The sequence below is a fragment of the Trichosurus vulpecula genome, chromosome 5 (genome assembly GCF_011100635.1).
Source record: "Trichosurus vulpecula isolate mTriVul1 chromosome 5, mTriVul1.pri, whole genome shotgun sequence".
NCBI lineage: Eukaryota > Metazoa > Chordata > Mammalia > Diprotodontia > Phalangeridae > Trichosurus > Trichosurus vulpecula.
In genome coordinates this window covers 51,636,676-51,661,917 of record NC_050577.1, presented here as the reverse complement: position 1 = coordinate 51,661,917, position 25,242 = coordinate 51,636,676, and positions in this window count along the sequence as shown.

Here is a 25,242-nt window from a genome sequence, read left to right as displayed (position 1 = left end):
TGTGTTTTAATTTAAAAGTGAAAATCTTGGAACAATAAAGAAAAGGGAATGCCAAAAACCTTGCCTGATCCCTACAAGCTGTTACAGACCAAGGCTTGATGCTGTTAAAAAGCATGCAGCAATACTCATCACCCAGATTCTACAAGGTAAATGTCCAAATCTAGTTACTGCTTAGGTGGCTTTGGATTCTTGGAATTAAATGTCAGTGTACCAGATGGATGCATCTGGGTTTTGCATGGAGCATTACTGCCCTGTCAAGTCATATGTGTCATTCAATCACTGTGCCTTATTTTTTCCTAGGAATTCACTATTTCAGGACAACACAATTCAGTTTTTAAAAATTGCTATAATCTACAAATCATCAACTCTGGTGGCTTGACTGAGCCCTACCAAGGTCATTTGTACAAAGTAGTTTGTGAAAATCAGCAGGGAACACTGTTTGGTAATTGTATGCTGCATTGCATTCTATCTTGTGGCTTTTTTGTTATTTGTAAATTGCATATAGAAGCCCCAAAGAAGGACACAGAAAAATAAAACAAGAGCATTTTAGCACTGGGTATTGTACTATAGAAGACATAGCCAAATGTTCTTTTTTGGGAAACCGAGCCACAGAAACCAATAATAATAGATCATACCTGAATGATATTTTTGTATTATATATATATATAATATATATATAATACATTATATGTGTGTATATATATATATATATATATATAATTTTTAGTTTATAATGCTCAGTTGCACAAACTTTTGAGTTCCAAATTTTCTCTCCCTCCCTCTCCTCCCCACCCCAAGATGGTATGTAATCCTATATAGATTCTATATATACCTTCACATTGAATTTATTTACATAATTGTCCAGTTGTAAAGAAGAATTATAAGCAATGGAATGAATCATGAGAAAGAAGAAACAACCAAAAAGGAAGGAAAAAAAAGAGACAGCAAATAGTTTGCTTCAATGTGCATTCACACTCCGTAAGTTTTTCTCTGGATGTGCATAGCTTTTCCCCTCATGAGTCTTTTGAAGCTGTCTTTGAACCTTGCATTGATGAGAAAAGCCAAGTCAATCAAACTTAGTCCTCACAGATACCATGTGTCTGTAATCATGCATAATGTTCTCCTGCTTCTTCTCTCCTCACTCTGAATCAGTTCATATAAGTCTTTCCAGGTTAAAATGAAGTCCCTCTGCTCCTCATTTCTCATAGCACAATAGTATTCCATTACATTCATAGACCACAATTTGTTTAGCCATTTCTCAATTGATGGGCACCCCCTTGATTTCCAATTCTTTTCTATAAATATTTTTGTACATACTAGTCCATTTCTCATTTCTGTGATCTCTTTGGGATCCAGTCCTGGGTCAAAGGGTATGCATATTTTTATAGCCCTTTGGACATAATTCCAAATTGCTCTCCAGAATGGCTGGATCAGTTCACAACTCCATCAATGATGTAAAAATGTTCCAATTTTCCCACATCCTCTCCAGCATTTATCATTTTCCTATTTTGTCATGTTAGCCAATCTGACAGGAGAGATGTGGTACCTAAGAGTTGCTTTGATTTGCATTTCTCTAATCAATAGTGATTTAGAGCATTTTCATATGCTTATAGATATCTTTAATTTCTTCCTCTGAAAACTACCTGTTCATATCCTTTCACCATTTCTCAACTGGGGAATGACTTATATTCCTATAAATTTGGCTCAGTTCCCTATATATTTTAGATATGAGGCCTTAATCAGAGACATTGGTTGTAAAGGTTCTTTCCCAATTTTCTGCTTCCCTCCTAATCTTTGTTGCATTGGCTTTGTTTGGACAAAAACTTTTCAATTTAACATAATCAAAATTATCCATTTTGCATTTTGTAGTGCTCTCTATCTTTTGTTTGGCCATGAATTCTTACCTTTCCCATAAATCTGACAGGCAAACTATTCCTTACTCTCCCAAATTGCTTATAGTATCTGCCTTTATTCCTAAATCATGAACCCATTTTGACTTTATTTTGGTATATGGTGTAAGATATTGGTCTGTGCCCAGTTTCTGCCCTACCATTTTCTAGTTTTCCCAGAAGTTTTTGTGAAATAGTTAATTCTTAACCCAGAAGCTGGATTCTTTGGGTTTATCAAAGAGTAGATTGTTGTGGTCATTGACTACTGTGTCTTATGTACCTAACCTATTCCACTGATCTACCACTCTGTTTCTTAGCCAGTACCAAGTAGTTTTGATGACTGCTGCTTTATAGTTCAATTTAATATCTGGTATGGCTAGGCCACCTTCCCTAGCATTTCTTTTCATTAATTCTCCTGATATTCTGGACCTTTTGTTCTTCCAGATGAATTTTGTTACTATTTTATCTATCTCTGCATAAATGAGATTTTGAGGTTTATAATATATATATATATATACATATATATACATGTATATATATATATATGTATATACATGTATATATAATCAATTCAATTCCGTAGATATTCATTAAGAAGCTACGGAGTACAGGTTCTAAGGATGTTGTATTTGTTTTGGTCCAGTTGTGTGATTTTTTCAATGTAGAAGCTTCTAAAGTAGAGGCAGCAGCAAAATCCTAAAAGGGGCTTGGCATGACTCCACAGGGTCAGTGATCAGCTAATTGGAGTGTGGATTACATCCCACCCTGTAGGGCAGCAAATCACAGAATTTATCTCAAACAAAAGCACACTTACCCCAACATTCTTCTTGCTATGCAATTTTCCATTCTTGCCATAAATGAAATCAAAACACAAAAAGAAAGTATAACTGAAAGGAAGGATAGCTCACAGATTCTTCTTGGAGAGGTGGATAAAAGAGTTTGTATTACTGTGTGTCAAGCAATAAGATCCCAATAGACGAATGGTCAAAGGATATAAACAAAGTTTCAAAAAAGAATTAAAAAAATTATGACCATATGAAAGAATATTCTAAAGCAAACATTCTTAGTCAATTAAAAAAGATGACAAAATATAAATGGTCAGTCTTAGAAGGTTTTGAAAGATGGGAATATTAATGCATTGCTGGTGAAGATCTGAATTAGTAATTTTGGAAAGCAATTAGGAATTATGCAAAATAAGTAACTAAGTTTCTCTTAGCCTTTGATTCAGAAAAGACATTAATAGGCATATACTCCAAGGAAGCCAGTGATAAAAATAAATGTCCCATTTATGCCAAAATGTTTATAGTAGTACTTTTTTTTTGTAATGGCAAGGAAATGGAAATAAATAAATGCCCACAAATTGGAGAATGGCTAAACAAATTGTGCTACATGAATACAATGGAATGTCACTTTGCTGTGAGAATAAATGGGTATGAATGACTAAATAGAGGGCAAAAATAATTTATTAAACTGCTATGATAAGCACCAGAGGAAAAAACATATTAAAGTAAAGACAGTCCTTCCTCCTTAGGAAATTACATCCAAATAGGGGATGGTAGACCTGAAGGAACAGTTTGGTGCCAGTTACAGCAGTGATGGTGAATGCGGATATAGGGTAATAGACAGACATATCCCATTTAGGAATAATGGCAGAGATTATATTATCACGATTCATGGTTCAGAACTGGAGATGGGTAAGAGAGCATGATTGGTGAGGTTGAGATGGCTGTGGCTTTCCTGACATAGTGAATACAAGGAAGCATGGGAAGATTTATATGAAGTGCTGCTAAATGCAATATACAGAACCTGTATGTGTGTGTGTGTGTGTATGTGTGTATGTGTGTGTATACATACATTCACATTATGTATACCTGGAAAGAGCAATAACAGCAAAACAGTTTAAAAATGGGTGCTGTGAAATTATAATGAACATGTTTGTTCCCAAATAAAAAAAAATTAAAAAGCCAACTTACCCATTCATCTACAGAGGTGGGGGGAAGAGAGATGCCATGGGTGTGGAACACCGAAAACAATGTCAGAGATTTCTGTATGTTGATTAGATTTTTTGTGTGCTATATGAGGGCGCAGAAATGGCATTAAAGAGACAAATATGAACAGAACACACAGTCTAGGTCAAATATACACAGAGGGTGTTCACTAACAGTTGCATAGTTTTGAGAATACATTGGGATTGATTCTCAAGATATTTGAGAAGGCAAACTAAGAAACACTTAGGGAAAAATCTCTCTCATAAATACATACACATATGTGTTTATATATGTATATATGCATGCATATATATATGCACATATAAACACATACATAAATTCTTTTTTCTTATAGAACACATCAAGAACTAGGATGCTAGACTCCAAATGTGATGGCTCCACAGTCATTGATGAAGAAAGGAGTTTGTGATATAATCTTTTTATGTAATTCCCTTTATTGCCTGCTTGTTCTTCTTACACTTCTGTCAATAAATGTCCTCCAGATTTCTACAAGCTTGACCTCTTCCGCTCCATGCTCCTCATTGTTTGTCATGAGGAAACACTGATCACAATTTTCTACCATCTTCTATAAGATCTTACCAATGAGGTTATATTTAAAGCTAGTGTTACACTTGGCTGCCATATCTCTCCATTTGGCAGGAAGATCAAATATTTGCTGGCTGAAGTAGCAACTGACATACATCACTTAAGCTTCCTTAGGAAAGGGTGTTACTCTAAGCTGCTATTTGTTATTTTATCAATTTCCCACTTGGGGGTATTTTTGATTTGTCTAAAGCTCTATTTGCAGTGAGGGCTGATGGGAAGGATATTTTTCCTAACTATATGGAATATTTATTTATTTAAAGATAAACGAGAAAACATCGGTGGCCACTGATCTATATACCTACTTTCCCATTTAAAAAAACCTTCATGGAAAACACACACACAAATATATGTATATATACATACATATATATATATATATACATATATATATATTATGCACATATATGTGTATAGACACATATACTTTAATGATATCATTAATGAAATTCTGATAAGGAAAGAATCTGGTATTTACAAATAATAACCTATAGCAGGAAACATTTCACATTTTTACAGTGACCTAGTTGGCTGAAATGGATAGAGAATACAAAATCCTACTGTAAACATTCCTTTATTCTTTACTGGCAATAGAAGAATGTGTGTGTGTGTGGGGGGGGTGCACGCAGGTGACTTTTATAGGAAAATGCTTTCTTAAATTCTCTCTTCCAAAAAAGTATCTCCCATGTGCATGTTAAATTTATGCAAGATTCTTTGAAACATGTATCAACAAAGACTTTTATAACTCTCCAGTTAAATACGATGGCCAATGTTGGTTCCAGAGCACAGATGATAAAATTCACCTCTTCCTTCTGGTATGGGGGTAATAAGTCCTAGTGGGTTCTGGAAGTTGCCTACTCTTGTTATGTAATTCAGCTTTGCTTACCAGTTTTTCTTTGCTATAGGGGAAGGTTCTACAAGAATAATAATGGGGTATGTGAGGAAAGTATTTTAGTGAGAAAAAAACAGAGAGGTTATCAAAAAAATTTTTTAAAGCAGTAGGGGAGGCAACAAGAAAGTCTTAGAACTTAATAGTTGAAGAAAAATGGAGGTCTTGGAACACTATATATTGGAGAGCAAAAGAATTGGGCTTCCAGTCAAAAATATAATACCCAGCATAATTCTGAATGAGAAAAAAATGGACATTTAATGGGAGGGGGAAGGGGAAAAAAAGAACAAAATAAAATGTGTACAGCAGAGAACAAAAGAAAACCTACAAGGAAGAAAAGAAAAGATGGACAGCTCTCAACACAATATGCAGTATTTATTATATAGGCTTTATTGAAATGGAAATTTATTGTCATATTTTGAATCCTCTTATATTCTGCTATGCATGACATTTTTCCCTTCTTATTTTATATTTAATATTCAAGCTTATGTTTCTTTTTCTTTTTGCATTATGTTTTAAATTTTAGCATTTAAATCTAAAATAAGATTTTTAAAAAGCAGTAGGGGAGCCAGTGAGAAAGTTCTAGAACTTAATATCTGAAAACAAATGGAGGCCAATGGAAAAGAACAGGGACAATGGGACCCCAGATGCGCCATCTGCATGAAAACTCCATTATACTGCCACCTTTCAAGTCAGAACATTCTTTAACAGATAGCCCTAATTTTCAAAAATTTCTTCCTTTACATTGGCCAAATGTGGACTGTCTGTAACACCTACATATCATAATAATTACACTGTCTTGGAATGATCACACACATACCCGCTGTCTTCCCCAATCTATACTAAATGTCCCATTTGCTTCCAACATTCATTATATGACAAGGCTTTCAGACTCTTCTTGATACTGGATGGCCTATCTGTACACAGGTAGGTACATAAGGGAAAGAGAGATCCAGTCCTGAATATTTTATTTTTTTCAAGTCACTGGTTAAAAAAAAAAAAACGTTGACTGTGAGAGATGGCAATTTAAAAAAAAATCTGTATAATATCCTTAGAGACCTCCCTTCAGGTGATCTTCTGTTATTCAACATTCTTTTGGTATCAAATCAAAAGGGCTATAAATCTGTACAACACTGGTGATATTGCCATGAGATAGATAGGTAGGTAGAAATATAGACACACACACACTTTCACACACACACACACACACACACACACACACACCCCGTATCCCACTTCCTTCATTAACTTTTTTTTTTACCCAGGTCCTATTCTCACTCCACATAGGGAGAGTGGAAGGTGGAAGGGAACATTAATTAGTCTGGGAGACCAAGGACCTGGCTTATAATGCTGATAGCCACATGTGAGTTAGCAAATCACTTTACCTTTGTCAACGGCTCAAATTCCTTTTTTATAAAATAGGCACTATTATCCTTGCCTGTCTCTCAGGGTTGGTAAGAAACTGCGGCTTCAATTTTAAAAAGAGGTCAATCCCTTGGAACATGCTGACTGGTCCTGGCTTCTTTCCTCATAATTGAGATCTCACTAAACAGTTATCTGGGCCAAAATCAAAAGGGACAGCTATGGTAGGTTTCAGGCAAAGAGCACTACTGTAATGTATGGGTGAATCAAAGTTCAGCTTTCTGCTGATGACAAGGCAGAACACATTTGACACCAATTAGCCATGTTACTTAAAGGGCAGCATTGCCTAAATGAAGCAAGCAATCTGATATGGCATGGAGTTTGGAAGATGGAAGATGCAGTTTCTAATCATGGCCACAAGGAAGAGGTCAAGGGCAGTAAGCTATGGAGAAGTTACCCAAAGGAAAGGGTTCTTCAATGTTAGTCCAATTCATTCACTAAAACAGGGCACAAGAAGTAGATGTCCCAGTAGTTCGACAGAACATGTATCTGAAGGTATGCATAAACTTTTAATGGAATTTCAAAGACTAAAAGATAAATTCACTAGGACCTTTTCCTCTCCCCTCTAGATAGACTAAGCAAAACAAGGTTCTCCATAGACTCCAATGAGCTGTGCAGGCCTGGAGGTCTCTTCCTCTTCTCTTATTCCCACATCCTTCCTTTTCTTTGTCCTTTGTATCCTCTTTCTCCTCCTTTTCCCACAACAGCCTTTAATCGTTCCTGGGTTTCAATGACTCCAGATTTAGCTTCATATGCTCTGTTATCTTGGGGAACAACTAATGGGAGAGCTCCCACAGGTTTAAGGCTGCCCAATCTATGCTCTGCTTGACCTCAGAGAGCTTCAAGTCTTGTTCTGTTTGCACAGAAGCCCAAGGCTTGTCATAGTATGACCAGCAGCCTTTAGGCCTGGCATTGAGATGCTGGTGAAGCAAAATACAATGCAATCCTCATATATACATGAACAAAGGACTATATCTCAGTCTTTGGAATTTGTGCTAATATATGCACATATACACATACACACACAACCACACACACATACACATATGAGATAAGAATTAACAGGTTTTTCATCTATGTAAGAAATTTTAGACATATCTTAATAATGTATCATTAGCATTTTCCCTAAATAATCCAAGCCTATTTTAGTTGATGTAATATTAAAATAGTCCATTTTCCACAAGGAGATCAATATCTTTTCTTGGTACTGAGACTATGGAAAAAGATCTCATTTCTAATTGTTAAACATGCCTGGGGTTTTTAGGGGATTGGCTTCTTCTAACCAGGAATTTAAAGATACTGCTAACCCCATGCTGGTAACATGCTGGATGCACAGATCAAATAAGATGCTGGCATTTCCCCAAAGTCTCCTCCTCTTTTTTTGGCCACCAAGTGTCTTATATAACGTCTTTCTATTGTTATTCGATCCTGGCTATGAGCAAATGGGAACTGGTAATTTTTTTAATACTAAGCATCAAGATGTTTGCTTGATCTACATATAAGCACTTGTCAAGGATGTTATAGAGTGGCTGGGGGTTAGACTGCATTTTATCTTAGGTCCCAGTCAACATAGAGATTCAATCATTCCAAGTATGTTATTAAAAATGCAACAATTTGTCTAATACCCTAAGCCCCAAACTCTGAAGCCATTGGCCACTTATATTTTCCATGAATGTTTTAGAAAAGTAGTGAGATATCTGAGAACAAGCCTTAAAAAGACAACCCAATTAGCAATATGTTCCTAATAATTCAATAGATCTATGACCTCCTCAGTGTGGATCCCCCTCTTAAAATACAGATTGCAACTCCTGCATGTCCTCCTAAGACTCTACGACAGAGGGTGCAAAGAGCATTGGTCATGTTCTTTTGACATACCACTGTAGCGCACAGACTGTCCACTGATTATCTTTCACTCTTACTAGGTTAAAAAAGTCCACCTTTTTACCCCCTAGATCTGACTACATACTTCATCCCACAATCCCTGTCAAATAATACATTATATCCTGTTCTTGTCCACTTTAAATCTTTCCACCATCCATTGGATAATCCTTAACTTAAATTCTTGCAGGGATTCTTAACCTGGGAGCCATGAACTTCAAACAATATTTGATAACTGTACTTCAGGGAAACAATTGGCTTCTTTTGTAATCCTATGTATTTTATTTTAATCACTTAAATATAAAATTCCAAAAAAGTCCATATAAAATATATAAAATATAAAAGTCCATAGGTTTTACCAAACTGCCAAATGGAACCATGAGACAATAAATGTTAAGGAACCCCAGTTTAGAAGCTATAGAGTTCCATGTATATGAGTTGTCAACATATTCTAGGAAGATGATGCTCACCCTAATGCCTAAAGTGGTAACTGAATGTTGTCGTTATTCTCTTCCTCTCTCCTCTTTTCTCTTCTCTTCCCATACCACACCGCAATTTTGAGACATTGATTTCCAGGTCTACAAAGCAGTTGTGTATCTCAGAGCCAGGAGCATGAAACTTTTAGCCACATCAGAGCTGGTAGCTAAATTTCCCTGCCATCAACTATGCAGTGTACTCAGCACCAAGTGATTAAATCCCTACAAGTTAGTCCCAGAATGCCTTTACTCCCTCAGAGTTGAAGGAATGATCATTAAAAGTAATCTCTGTCAGGGATAGCATGGGAGGAAAATTAATGAGAACAGAATGTTTAAGGGGAGAAAGGAAGGATAGATCTGACCAGGATGACCAGCAAAGTATTTCAAGGACATGACAGAAACCAGTCAGAAGCAATAAAATATCTCTATAGGCAATGACAGAATCTATGAAGGTAAAGCCATCCAGGATATGGTTGCTCAGCTTGAACCAAAGTCAAGAGAAGGCCCAGCACTGCAAATCAGAGTAAGTTCTGCATTAACCTCAGAAAAGACTTCCCACATAATCAGCATGAGAGGAATTCAGTTACTTATCGATTAGCCAGAATCTCACTGATAATGAGTCACTCTGTTCTAGCAAAGGACAATCAAGCAATAACCATTGGTGACCTTTTCCAGGTAGGCTGGGTACTCATAGGATGTGCCATATTGTTGCTTGGCTTTGGAACAAGAGACAGCCAGCTATGGTGCAAATTGGAGAGAAATAATGAAACAACTGGGCAAACAAGCTCCAAGTAGGGCAGCTGGCAGGAGAACATATATGAGACCTGCCTAGTGTTAAAGGCATAAGCAATATCCTCTCCTCAATCAATAAAGCAACAAGTTACATTCAGTGGAACAACACCTGAGAGATTCTGTTTTCTCAATGAAATGAAATTTCTCTGGAGGTTTTGCCAAGGGCTAGAACATTTTATGATATGTAACTGTTTTCTCAGAATAGAAAACTCTGGAGACAATGTCCCAGAAAGGCAGATTGTTTTGTCCCCTGATGAAATAATTGCTAGCGATAGCAAAGAAAGTTGATTATGGCACAATTTCAGCTCCAAAGTTCAAATCAATTAAATCACACAAATACCCCTGTGATAAAGTCTTCAGCTCATTGGCCATTAGCATCATCACTTTAATGGTCTATGAGCCATATGGATAATCTTATAACAATGCATTTTAAACTAATGAGTTCAGAGAACAATATACTATATTTCAGGGTCAACAAAGGGACCCTGGGAGGGCATGCTGGGAGATTCAACCATTTTCTAATGACAAATAAAATATGTCAGTAGGGTAAATTGAAAAAGAGATTTCTCTACATGTCATTCAAAACAATTTGGCCATTGGTCTTCCTCTCTTTTAAAATTCTTTCGTACTGAAATTAGACACAAAAATGTTACTTATAGAGGAATGTTATGTTCTGTGGCCTTATTTCTCTGGAAAAAAGATTGTTGTTAAAGATTATGCTCAAAATGTTTCTTCTGGGTGCAGAGATAAATTCACCCTTCTCTTATCTGTTGCCACATTTTTGGCAATGTGGTCCTTTTCTCCACCCTATTTTCATCTAGTTCCTACAGTGACAGGAAAAGCTTACATTTACATGGAATGTCGATCAAAGTTTAAAAAGTACTATCTTCACAATGATGTGAAATAGGGACCATCTTAAAGACAGGGAAATTGAGTTTCAAAGAAGTGAAACATGGCACCACCAGCAAGGACATCATCCCAAAGTAGGTTAGGCACTATCACAAGATCCTAGACATGTAGACATTTTGTTCCTTGCTTGGCAGATTATTGCAGATTTATATTTTGTTGTATAAAGTACTCAAAGTGCAGCTGATCAGTCCACCAACCCACTTGGATTTCAACTTGAAAGAAGATTTCCAGTGGTTTGGGCTTAGCCCTATGCTAATATTTCTACTTGTGACTTGGATGGAAGGATGAATGTCATCGAAGACATGGATAACAAGCTTATGAGATTTGTAGAGTACACAAAGTTGGTAGGCACAGCTAAAAAACTATATGACAGTAAGAATTCAAAAAGATCTTGACAATTTATAGCATTGTGCCAACTGAAGTGATAAAATTTCAACGGGATAAATCTAATTAACTTTCCATTCCTAATTTCAAAAAATTAACTTCTCAACTATAGAATGGGGAATATACGGTTAGAAAAAAAAGTTGTTTCAAAGCAATCTGTGGAGATTGATGCTTTATAATTACAATAGGAGTCTACAGTGTGGTACAGTAGTCATGGAAGGTAATGTGATCTCAGGTTCTGTTGAGACTCATAACTGCCAGGGAAAAGGAAGTTCTAGCCTGACTATATTCTGCCCAATGGAGGTCATAATTGAAGTATTAGGTTTGATTCAAGACTACATAATTTAGGAAGCAACTTGATAAAGTGAAGATCTTCAAGCAGAGGACAACCAGAATATTGAAAGGATTCAAGTCCATGCCACATGAAAATCTGTTGAAAGGAGTAGAGATAGTCTGGTGGAGAAAACTGGTGTTGGGAAGGTAAGGGTCATGATAGCTGTCTTTCAAGAACTGAATGGCATAGAGTCCCACATATAAGTAGCCTAGATGTATTCTATTTACCACCAAAAGGGCAAAACTAGCAGCAGTAGTTTAATGTCAGAAAGAGGCAAATTTAGGATTGTTTAAGAAAACAAACTTCCTAACAATTAGAGCTAACCAAAAGAGGAATGGTTTGCTTCAGGAGGGAACAGTTTCTCCTCTATTTGGAGGGGATCTTCAAAGAATGGCTGATAACCATTTGCTGCATAATAGAATAAATTCATCTTCAGCTATGAATTGGACTGGGGGGGGCATCATGGTCACTGTCAACAGTGAAAACACAAAGTCAGACTTTGTAAGGTGATTTACCATCTCTGCTATTCTCCTATATCTATTGATTTCATACAACTCCTTCCAGTGGTAACAAAGATGACAGAGTCCCATGAGGAACAGCAATAGAAAAGATCATGGCCCCATATACCTACATAATTGGCACAACAGCTGAGAGCAGCAGTCAGAGATTGACTCCTGTGAATGCCTTATTATTGCTCAGCAGTTGGTTAGCCCTTCTTGACTGTGGATGTTCTTCAATGATTACTTGTTGTCAGGATGTCACCTACTTTGTGGAGTTAAGGCTAAAATAAGGGAAACTCTCACAAACAAATCCATTGCCTTTTTTGAATGGTGTATAGAGATTACCTTCTATCTCCTTTCCTCTTCAATTCCTTGGCATTTCAAGGGTAGATTTATAAAGAATGAGAAAGTTATTTTAGCTTGTGGAATAGCAAAAGCACACAGTATTTAAAGTCAAAAGACCTGGGTTTGAGTCCCAACACTGACATTTACTACCTGTGCGATTTTGGATAAATCATAATTCTCTGCCTCAGTTTCCTCAGCTATAAAATAAAGGAGTTGAATTAGACCTCTAAGGCTCCTTTCAATTCTGTTGCCTGTCATCTCATTTATACTTTATCCTTCCTTGAATTCTACATACCCAGTTCTTAAACATCATAGAAAGACTGATTGTGAATAATCATTGCCAATATTACAAGATGTACCTTTCAATTCCAAGTTCTTTGCATATGTAGAGTTCTCCATCGATTCCCCAGTTTGGCATTCAATTATTACTTACTCTACTTTATTACACTAGGATGATATCTGTAGTAATATCCTAGTGTGTTGGACTCAGAATAAAGGATAATTGTTTGGGATACAAACAGAGAAAGGGTGTGCACTTCTTGGTCCCAGATTAGAAACCAAATAGTCAGAGACAACCAGAATCAGAACTCTGCTTATTGCTGAACAAATTATTGTATATGAATAAGATGGAACATCATTATGGTGTAAGAAACAATAAAGGATAATTTCAGAGAAACCTGGGAATGTTTCTATGAACTGATACAGAGTAAAGGGACTGGAATCAAAGAACAATTTGCACTATAACCACAATATTGTAAAAAATGAAATTAACTACTTTAAAAGACAATTTCTAATCATGATTCTAGAAGACTGATGATAAAGAATTATACCTGTCTCTTGAAATACTTTTGTTGTTGTTGTTCAGTCACATCCAACTCTTTGTGACCCCATTTGGGGGTTTCTTGGCAAAGATACTGGAATGATTCACCATTTCCTTCTCCTGCTCATTTTACAGAAGAAGAAACCAAGGCATATAAGGTTAAGTGGCTTGTCCAGGATCACACAGCCAGTAAGTTTCTAAGGCCAGATTTAAACTCAGATCTTCCTCACTCCAGGTCCAGTGCTCTATCCTCTGAGCCGTCTAACTGCCCCCTTGAAAAACTGGAGAAGGAATAAATATACTAAATAACACACACATGGCTAATGTGGGAATTGGGTTTGCTTAACTGTATTTTTTTTCAAGGGTCTTAGTTTCCTTTTTTCCCCAGTGAGAGGGAAAAAAAATAAATTATGTTTCATTGAAAAGATGTAATTAAAAAAGAATTAAGGGTAGAAACATGAATCCAACTCCTCTCCTCTTCTTTTTTTACACCCAAGGGAATATTTTTCAGGGGCATGCAACTCCTCAGAGTGAGTTGAACATGGGTTTCTCTATAAAGGACAAGCATAGTGAGTGCCTTTAGATTCCAAATAAACTTGGAAAAGCTACCATTCTTATGTCACTGAGTATTACTAGAGGCAGAAAAGTACACACTTAGGAAAAACAAAGTAATAGCTTTACATAAAGAAAGAAAAACAAATTAAAGGAGAAAATATTTTTAAAAAATAAATTGATTCCACCTGGATACTGTTGCCAGGTGATCTCTGCACTGAGACGATGCCTTTGTCTGAGTTGGGAAGCTTTCAGAGTCAAGTCAATGGAATTAGAAAACATACTTTTATTTCATAAATGTTAATGCGTAAATGGATCCCTGAAGCATTATTTCTCTTTTTTACTAGAAGAAAAATAAGAAATATACTTACACAGAAAAGAGGGGAAAAAACCTAATAGACAGTATTGTCAATAGATGATCAACCTGATGGAAATCCAGTTTTGCCAATGCTTTAAGCAGAGTGCTCCTTCCCTTTCAGGGCTCCCAGACTCCAGTGCAAATAAAAAGCCCCTTTGTTTCATGAGTACCTTTCCATAAAGAACTTTAAAATGACTGAGAGGAAAGAAAGATCATCTCAGTTCTAAATTATTATAATCTGGGAAAAGACTCTTGAGATAAAAAAAGACGTATCATCAAAGAAAATGGCTTTTAGATAGTTGGTGTGCTATTTCCATGGAGAAGAAACAGACTGTCCTAAGCATCACAATGTTCATCGAGAAAAAAAAAGAGCTTGAATGTGGACTTCATGAGAAAAGACTGGCTACTTTCCCATTGTCCTGACCCTACCTCTGGTTGAACTCAGATGCAGAGGCTGAAAAAACTAAATGACTTCAAAAAGAAGCTCAATGGGAAACCTTGTTTAAAATGTTAAGTGCAGCATGGTGGAGAGCAGGGAAGGAAGAGGTAGGATTGAAAATTAGACGGTATCGGTTCTGAGCCAGCCTATGACACTGGACACCTGCTTCAGCTCACTGAGCTTCAGCTTTTCATCTGCAAAAGGGGATGAGAGCTAAGATATAAATGTCAAAGCAGCAAACGTAAGTAACAGAAGTTTTTAATCATTAGGCACTATAGAAATGCAAGTAATTATTATTGTCAAGTGGAATAACATGAATGTTATTTAGATGAGTTTCAACAAGAAAAAAATGACTTAGTGATGAAAGGGAAGAGAGGACATCCAATTTGTCCATTATTAACCCAATGATAAACCAAAATTTCCAAGTAGTGAGTCTTATCCTTTAGTGCCTAGTATGTGCCAAGGCAAAAGTATTATGAAAGAAGAACACTGGCAAGCATGCTGATAGCTTGACTGAGAGTCATTGACATTTTTGCATCCTGAGATGTACAATGCCTTGTGGATACTGACTCTGATTATGAAGGGAGGGGCTGGATATTGGACACAGGACTGCCTGAGAGGGGAGGCTACATGGGGGTATGATGAAGTCCTGTAGTTGGAGTAGAAAATGACCAGAGGAGCTGAGAGTTTGAGAGCTGATTTCATCTTGCAGAATGAGGTTCTGGAGATAATTTGAAGTGTGAGCTGTCCCAAAAGTAGACTTTCCTCCAGCTTGGTGGATCAGTGGATAGAGCACTGGGCTGAGAGTCAAGAAGACATAGGTTCAAATCTGGCCTCAGACACAAGCTGTATGACCCTGGGAAAATCACCTAACCTCTGTTTGCCTCCATTTCCTCAGCTATAAAATGAAGATAAAAGAGTACCTACTCCACAGAGTTGTTGTGAGGATTAAATGAGGTGCTGGACTTTAGCACAGCTTAGCACAGTGCCTGGCACATGATATGCACTATATAAACATTTATCTGCCTCCAACCCTCTTGTAAGGTAGTGAAGGACAGAAGCCTGGATATCTTCTATAGATATGGCGGCCATTAGCAGCCATAACATCTTTTTCTCTCTCAGTATTTTCCTGTGACACAACTTCCTTTTCCTGTCAGGAAGCTCCTCCCACCATGTAACTTAGGCTTCCTGTGATGTAAGCAGGTTGCATGGCCTATTAATGGGTGGGAAAGATCTTCAAATCTAAATTGCTACTCCAGTTACTAAGTGCCTGAAGCTAGATTTGAATTCAAGTCTTCCTGACACCAGGTCCAGTATCCACTACATCAACTGGCTACCTACTACACCATTTACATCTTAATGCAATCATGTGCAAAGTTTAATTTGCCCTTCAAAACATAAATTTCATATATTATTGTAAAATAAAAATATTTCTAACCTGATGGAGAAATTCTGCAATTGTGTGCTAATAATAGAAAGAGCTAGAAGGCATAGAATATCCAACCTGGAATCAGGAAGACCCCAGTTCAAATCAAACCTCAGACCTTACTAAGTATGACCCTGGCCAAGTCAATTAACCCTGACTGCCTCAATTTTCCCATCATTTAAATGCCCTGGAGAATAAAATGAAAGATATTCCAGTATATTTGCGAAGATAACACCAAAAAGGGTCACAAAGTTGGACAGAACAACAAATAGTAGGAAGAGCTATTGATTGAAAAGCAGAACAACTGGACTCAGTTTCAAGCTTTGCTTTGTCTCATGGTGTCATATGGAAAAGAGACCCTTTCTCATAGGATCGTTGTGAAAATAAATGAGATAACATGTAAATCACATTGCAGAACTAATATACATATACATTCTAGTTAATATTATCCTCCTCTTCCTCCTCCTCCTCCTCATCATTTCTGAGCCCCTTCAAGCTCTAATACACCATCATCCTTTTTAACACCATTGTTGACACTGGGATTAAAAGAAATACCTTTTGAAAGACCTTAAATTATTCGAAAAGATGTAATAAATGCCAAAATTCTTAAAGAGCTGAAAAATGAGCACATTAAATAAATTAGAGGAATATTTTAATTCAACAACAGAATTCAAGCTAGAGACAAAGAAGCAATTTATGAAGTGAAAAGTAACAAAGAATTAAAATATTAATGAGAGAAGAAAAAGGCACAAAAGTATAAAAATCAATATCTAATAAGAATGGAATAGATAAAATTGTGAAAGTCACCAGACCTAAAAAAAATTAATGTCAATGTAGCAGTCATCAAGAAATTTGTAGGAAAAATCAAGATACTAAAACCTTAGATTAATGGGAAACTTGGAAAGTAGAGAAAAACGTAAAACCAATTAGATGCTATATATGAACAACTAATTGGGTAAAATTTCTCTGAGTGGTCAACAGGTAATAATTCACAACTGGAAAGAGTTCATAGGAAAGCTAAAACAAAATCTCTAAGACAACTAATTATTAAACACAAAACTAAAGACTAAGAGAATTTTTCAAGCATTAAGATAAAAATAGAGAAATTATTTTTCAAAAATTATTCTGAATTTCTCAGCAAAAGCATAAAGACTACAAAGCTGATTTTTAAAAATCTTTTTTAAAAAGGTGTAAAAAATAACGGTTCAGAAGTGAGAATGAAACACCTAGTAAATGTGAGTATTCTGATTAAAGGCAGGATGATGGCATTCAAAAATAATAAAGAGCTCAAAGATTTTTTTAGACAAAGTTTGAAATAATATAAAGAGCACTGAGAACTCAGAGGGGAAGATATGGTGGTACACATCTGTAGTCCAGTTGATGTGGAAGCTGAGGTTGGAATATCCCTTGGGATTTCCTCCTATGGCTCCCCAAGAAGGGGTAGCTACTAGGTTGCAAAGTGGTCCAGGTCAGAAATTGAGGTCTTAGGCTGAGCAGGGTTGGATTGGGCTATGAGTAGCCCCTGAATAGTTAGCTTGGGTATGCCTGAGACCCCCAATCTTTTAGAAAATAAGAAAGAAAAGGAATCCAAGGACTCCAAATCAATGGAGTGATAAGTACCCAACAAAAACAATAGGATGCCATCTTGTTATGCATGGTGGAAATTACAAACTAAGGCATATGTTTTTAAAAAAGAAATTCAAGAAAGAAGCAAACTAAGGTTTGGAATTAAATATTATGTAACATTAGTAATAATGTGTAATATGTAGCCAGGAATTTTTAAGAGACGTATTTATACCCATAGTAAGCACCTGAGAATAATGGCTAGAAACATAGCCTCAGCATCAGGAGGACTTGGCTTCCAGTGCTACTTCTGGCATGTACTAGCTGTGTGACCATAAAAAACTAGATTATTCAATCAACAAGCATTCTATCGAGGATAATCCATCTAACTTCTTAGTTCCCCAGGCAGGCGTTGCTCTAAAACTAAGGCTTCTCTAGTCTAGGACTGAGAGTCATGGGTTGGGAGAAGGGACCTGATGCAAAGGACAACAATATAAATAGGTGCAGCTTGGTCACACTAGGAAGACTGCTCTACCCTAAAAGTCAGTGGGCGAAAGGGAGCACAGAGAACAATCCCTCCATGGTGCTGAAATCTCTCAGAGGAAGTCACAGAAAAGAGTGAGAGGCATAAAAACAGTTTGCTTATCCCAGTCCTGATGGGCAACATCATGAAGAAGGTAAAGAGAGAAGAGGGAGGACCGCAGGTGATAAATAGTGGTGGGATGGGAGGCAGGAACATACTAGTTGGTGAAGGTTGACCCCATAAAAAAGATGGGACCCTTTGGGAGTAGTCCAACCAAACAGTTGTGGGGGGTGGAGAAGGAATAAGGGCTCAAAGATGGCTTGCCTCTTTCATTGCAGTTCTACTGATAATCTCTGGGGAAAAGGAGGAGGAAGAAATTGGTTAAGGTTCAGAGATGAGGCCCAAACCCAACTGCTATTTTGATAACCTTCTGGAGAAATAATGGTGACAGGCCATAGAACACAAAAGATAGTCACTCCTGTTGGTTCTAGGCATGCAGGACAATTTCTTGAAGAGCATGGAGTGGAGTAGGCTGATGGCAGAGAGAAGCAAAAGGATGGGTTCTTCATTGTGGAAGGTGGAATGAAGAAGAGAGGGAAGACTATCTGTGCTTTAAGAAATGATGAGCTCAATGATCTTGGAAAAACATGGAAAGATTTGCACAAAATAACGAAGAGTGAAATTAGCAGAACCAAGAGAACATTGTATATAGTAACAGCAATATTGTTTTAAGAAGGACTTGGAGTGAACAAGTTATTTTAATTATTATAAATAACCAAATTAATTATAAAGGACATATGAAGAAAGACACTATCTACATCCAGAAAAAGAACTTGTAAATAGATGTATAGAATAATTTTACATATATATATACCTATTTGTGTCTAATGGTGGCCTTCTCTAGGGCAGGGGTGGGGGGAAAGAAAAAAAGAAATGTAAATAGTAACTTTGTTGTATATTTAAAAGGAATACCAAGTTATGTGTACGTTTTTGTGTGTATATATGTATATATACACAAATTAGACTTGCAGTTTCATGCACAATAATCTCTTTATTATACTGTTATGGAAATGCTTGTTTTAGTCCATAAATTTAAATTTTAAGACCATCATGATTCACCAGAATAGAGCAAAACATTGAAAGAAAGTGAAGAAGAGAAGATACTGCCAGAAAAGACATGGGCAAGGTGGTGGCAATAGAAGGGTTCCAGGAGAGGAGCCAATCCTTTCAAATACGGGGACACACAAGCCTAGACATGATACCAACATAGAAGAAGGACAGGATCTTTGTGGTAACACAGGAGGGAAACTGGAAGCACTGAGATGGGAAAGGGAATGCCTGCCTCAGGTTTGTACCCTGGGAAAATACCCTTGTGACCTTAACCTAGTTATAAGACTAATGTGATTTTCTGATGCGAATTGCTGGAGAGGATTTCCATATAGACAGCTCCACATACAGATGGAATAACAGATCTCGACCCCTATCCTGCTGCCCCCCCCCAAATCTATGAAAGAACCCTCTAATTCCTAGTTTCTTTCAAAGCTCAGCTCCAACTCTACCTCCTTCACAAGGCCTTTTCTGATGCTTATTGAATGAGGGGCCAAGATAAAGTCCAGTTCCCCTTTGTCACCTCAAACCACCAATAATGACACCCATTAGTCCAGATAAAAACAAGAAAGATAGAAAAGAAAAATAAGTCTTATAGGGTTATTTTATTTCTAATAGAGAAAATTACTGCACATGAAGATGGAAAAAATTGAGTGAATTAAATAATAAAAAAGGGCCCTGATAAAACTCCTCTTCCAAATACTGACCCTGAAATAGTCTTCTACCTATTCTGTGTGATTAAATACATGTATGTGTTTGCATGTATGTATACATGTATGTATACGTGTATATGTACATATATATATACACACACACTTGAATATTCCTACATGGCTATAATTTGTCTCTCTACAATAGAACGCAAACTTCTCATACACAATAATTTTTTCATCTCTGTCTTTTTATCTCCAGCATCTAGTAAAATGCCTGGCAAATAATAGGCACTTAAACTCTTCTTGATTGACTGGTTGAAAGACAATGCTGGAGAAAGAAAACTATAAATCAATCCTACTAATGAACAAAGATGTAAGTGCATTAAATGAAAAATGAAGTAAGAGAATATAGGAACCCATCAAAATTTATTCATTTCCAAGTAGAATTTTTTTAAATTTAATTTATTTTTGTTACATTTTAAGTTCTGAACTATCTTCCTCTTTCCCTACCCATGCTACGCTAGAGAAAGCCACCATTTGATATAGATGTGTGTGTGTTTATATATGTATGTAAAATGTATGTATATATAATATGTGTGCATTTGTGTAATTTTGTAAGTGTGTAAAATCCATACTGTGCATAGCTCTATGTATCGATTCTTTCTCTAGAGGTGGAGAGCACACTTTTATATTCAATCTGATTTATTAACATTTTCTCCATTGCTTTCTTAAGTCTACAAATCAACAAAACAATCAATCCAGCCCTAATCTGAATAATTTTCCAATTTCCAAAGTGGAAATGCCCAAACTGAAAATATAGCAATCCTATCTCTGCCTTGATTTCACCCTTTTGCAAGGGTGTTATACATTACATAAGTTTTCAGGTTTTTATGTATTAACAAGTGATGCTGGGTTTTTTTCTCTTCTTTTTTTGTCTCAAAAATATTATTTGTTATCTGGGATGACTCTCTGGCTAGGGATTTGGGAAGGGGCCATAGGGGAAATTATGGTGATAAAAATAAATAAAACTTACTTTGAAATGTTAATAGATGAAATGGAACAGCATAGTTAAAAAGACAATACCTAAATTAGTTTCCAGATTTAATGAAATCTATTCAAAATGCATGTGTTTGTGATTTAAATAGAACTAGTTCAAAAGGTATATGGGGGAAATAATAAAGAAGTATTTTTTAAGTCATGTTTAAAGATGTGGAGAAGGTAGTCCTGACTACCAGGATTTTTAAATGGCAGTTATTATCAGAGCTATCAATTATTGGAAAAGAAATGGAATGAACAAAACAAGAGGACATAACAAAATAATCAGAATTAGATTCCAATGTATATTTTAGAAGTGAATATTTTTAAACCTGTTGAAAATAAAAGCTACTAAAAGAAATTTTTTTAAGAAATATTGTTTGGAAGCTATGATACCTACATTGAAAAAAACAAATTTAGATCCATCCCTGATATCCTATACTATTTATTTGAATTAATCTAATCAGTTTAATATTTGTTTGGTATTTAATTGGATTGAACATATGAACATATTCAATTATATCTAGATTACATTCAAAAAAGGTTATTTTCTCTAAAAATGTTGGAAGAAAAGGGAATAGTGTTTATCTGAACTGTGGAGGAGTGAGATATTTTTATCTATTGGATAAAAGTGAGAAATTATAGGGGAAATGGTAAATGGATCGGATTGCATAAAATCTTTTTTAAAGTCTGTACAACAACATATGTATAAAAATAAAAATAAATAAAAAGAGACTGGCAAAAATACCTGGGGCAAATATGACATATTAAAAAATTTATATTGAACATACACAAAGAACTGATAAAATATTCAAAGGATGTATTTTTCCTTTTTAGATAAATGGTCAAAGTATGAACAGGTTATTTGTTAAATAGTTTATACAAATTTCAAAAGCAGTGATTTGAGGAAGTTTTCCACTTTACCAATAATTAATAAAACAGACATTAAGAAAAACTCTGAAGTATCATCTAACACTCATCAAACTGGGGGGAAAATGTGATTTTAATGATAAGCCTCAATGTAACTGAGGCTATGAAAAAAGAGATTCATTCATGCATTTCACATTAGAGGAATGCTATTGGAGTGGAATCCTGTAGGAAACTCTAGGAATTATTTTTATTATTTTCAAAAATTATATACTTTAAAATTTTTAATGTCTCATTTAATAAATTGATAATAGGAATATATACCAAGAACATTATCAAATTTATTTTTGTTCAAAATTATCTATAGCTTCTATGTGTATATAAATGTACATACATAATACATACATATATATATATATATCTGTATCTATCTATGTAGATAAATATACACACATAAACTCAAATATATACACATATAGCACTAGAAGTAACTTACATGCCCAACAATTGGCTAATACATGGCTGGGCAAAAATAGGTACATTTCTGGCTTTCTGGAAGTCTTATAGACATCTCAAACTTGACATGCTAAAATTGAAACTAATTACTTTTTACTTATTACTAAAACCTATTTTTCTAGACTGTCTTATATCTTTTGAAGGACCCTGGTTACATGATTCCCCCACTTCCATAACTTTTGTTATCTTGGATTCTTCCCTATCCATCATCACCAATTTAACGTCATTGGATAGTCTTGCAACTATTCCTTTTTTAATTTTCATCCACTAACCTAGTTTGAGGCTTTCATCTTTCAACTGAAAAATTATGGTAACTTCCTGGTTAATCTCTCAGCTTCCATACTAACTTCTTCAACCTGTCTGCCATTCAGCTGACAGAAAACAACTGCGTAATACACAAATCCAAATATTATATTTTCCCACTTGTTTCAGTTAGGATCCCATTTGGGATTTTCTTGGCAAAGAAAGATCCTTAAATGGTTTGCCCTTTCCTTCTCCAGCTCACTTTACAGATGAGGAAACTGAGGCAAACAGGGTTAAGTGCCCAGGGTCATACATGAAGTAAGTGCCTGAGGTCACATTTGAATTCAGGGCTTCCTGACTCCAGGCCCGTCGCGCTAGCATTCAGCGGTTCCCCATTATCCATGATGAAATACAGACCCTTAGTCTGGCATTGAAGACCTTCTACAATCTTCCTCCCATCACACTTTTATAGGATTGAAACATGTATTTTCAAGCCAAACTGGACCACTATTGATACTCTGTCTCCTTCAGCGTGTGTTGCAGCAATTTGGCTAGCAGCTGCTGTGGGGGTGAAAAACCAATACAAGCCCAACAAGGATACTTTCCCGAACGAGTTCTTTTGATCTGCTTCACTAGGGAAAGTAGCATTAAGGGGTTAACAATCTTATTTCAATCCAATATATAAATATCATTCACTTAGTTCAGGGTAAAAAACCATCACCCTGAACTTCAGAGGAAATACAAACAAATTACAGATGTAAATTATAAACAGACCAAATACAATTCATAGTTACCAAGAAACCATCAACATCTGGGTTGATGAGCCGGGGGGCTCTTATAGTGGCTGCCCAGAGTCCCATGCCAACACTCCTCCAGGAGTGAAAGCCTCTAACAAATAATTCTGTTCTCTCTTTTTATCTTTGGACATCATCAAATGTCATCTGAGTGACCAGAACTTAGGTGCCTGCTATTGGCTCTGGTCTTAGTAACTCCCCTTAGGGCCCTGGGGGCTTCCTGCCCCTCTCAAAGTAGGGAACCAGTTTGCTAACCAGCCTGGAGCTTTGCACCTAGTAGTAAAAGGGTGAGAGCCTGGGGTTTAGCACCTAGTAAGACTCAATCAAAGAGACTTAATTTATCATTCTAAAACAGGAAGGAAGTCCCACCTTAGTTACCAATGCAGTGTGTTCATAGGAGCCATTCTCTGTGCCTGGAATGAATCTTTCCTTGTCACCTTTCAGAAGGCTTGCCTTTTTTCAAAGCTCCTCTCAGGTGCAGACTCCCCCAAGAACTCTTTTCTCCTATCTTCCCTTCTCCCAGGTTATGAGTGTTCTCTCCTTCCTCAAGTTTTTCTTGTACTATATTTATTTTATAATATACTAATACTGAATACATATAGAACTTTAAGGTTTGCAATACACTTTACAGGTATTATCTCATTTGATCCTCACAACAACCCTGTGAGGTATATGCTACTACTATACTCATTTTAGGGTCAGTGAATAGAGCTCCAAGTCCGGAGTCAGGAAGATTGAGTTCAAATCTGGCCTCAGATACTTTCTAGCTGTGTGACCCTGGGCAAATCAACTTAACACTATTTGCCTCAGTTTCCTTCTCTATAAAATGAGCTGGAGAAGGAAATGGCAAACCATTGCAGTATCTTTTCCAAGAAAACTCCAAATGGGGTCATGAAGAGTCAGACACAACAGAAACAACTGAGTAACAACAAATACTCATTTTACCAGTGAGGAGACAGGAGCTGACGGTATTGTTTATATATATATATATATATATATATGTATATGTATATGTATATATATGTGTATATATATGTATATATATATATATATGTGTGTGTGTGTGTGTGTATGTGTGTATGTGTATATTTCTTGATGGGAAGATGTTTCCCATCCATTAATAGGCCCACATGACCTGCTTAAGTCACATAGATGTCTAAGTCTCATGAGCCTGGGTCAAGAGGGTTGTGATGCCCTCTGACCCTGAAGAAGAGTATATATACTCAGAAGTTAGCATTTTGCTTTGGGGCTCATTCATTGGAAGAGTGTTCATGTGATTTAGCCAGATGAGACTCTGGGTAGTTAAGGAGCTCCCCCACCCCGGCTTTGAAAACCCAGATGTTGGTGCTTCTCTCTCTGGTACCTATGTATGTGTTGCTTTTGGTCAGATGGTTGGAAGCCCTGTCGGTTGGTTTGTGTTATTTGCTCTGTTTATATAAATTCTGCTTGTAATTTCTGTTTGTATTTTGCTCTGAATTTCTGGGTTCTGACTCCCTGAACTATGTGAATGATATATATGAACATAGATAGATAGATAGATAGATAGATAGATAGATAGATATAGACAGAGATAGATACATAGATACCGACATCTGTTTGATTAAGGTAAGATTGCTGACCCCTTTAAAGTTGCTTTCCTTTAGAAAAGCAGATCAAAGCACCTGTGCTAGCAGCCTTCCTGTGTGCTGGTGTTACAAATTTTATACCCCCACAGCAGAGGCAAGCAACATTGTTGTTACACTGAGAAAGTTTAAATGACTTGACCAAGGTCATACAGCCAGTAATTGTCTGAGGAAGTAGTAGAATTCAGGTCATCCGAATTCCAAGTCTATTGCTCTTTTTCCTCTACCTCATAGCTCTCTGTTCATGAATGTGCCTTATCTTACCACACTCACCCAGTAAAATGTAAACTTCTTGAGATGAGGGCTTTTTCTTTT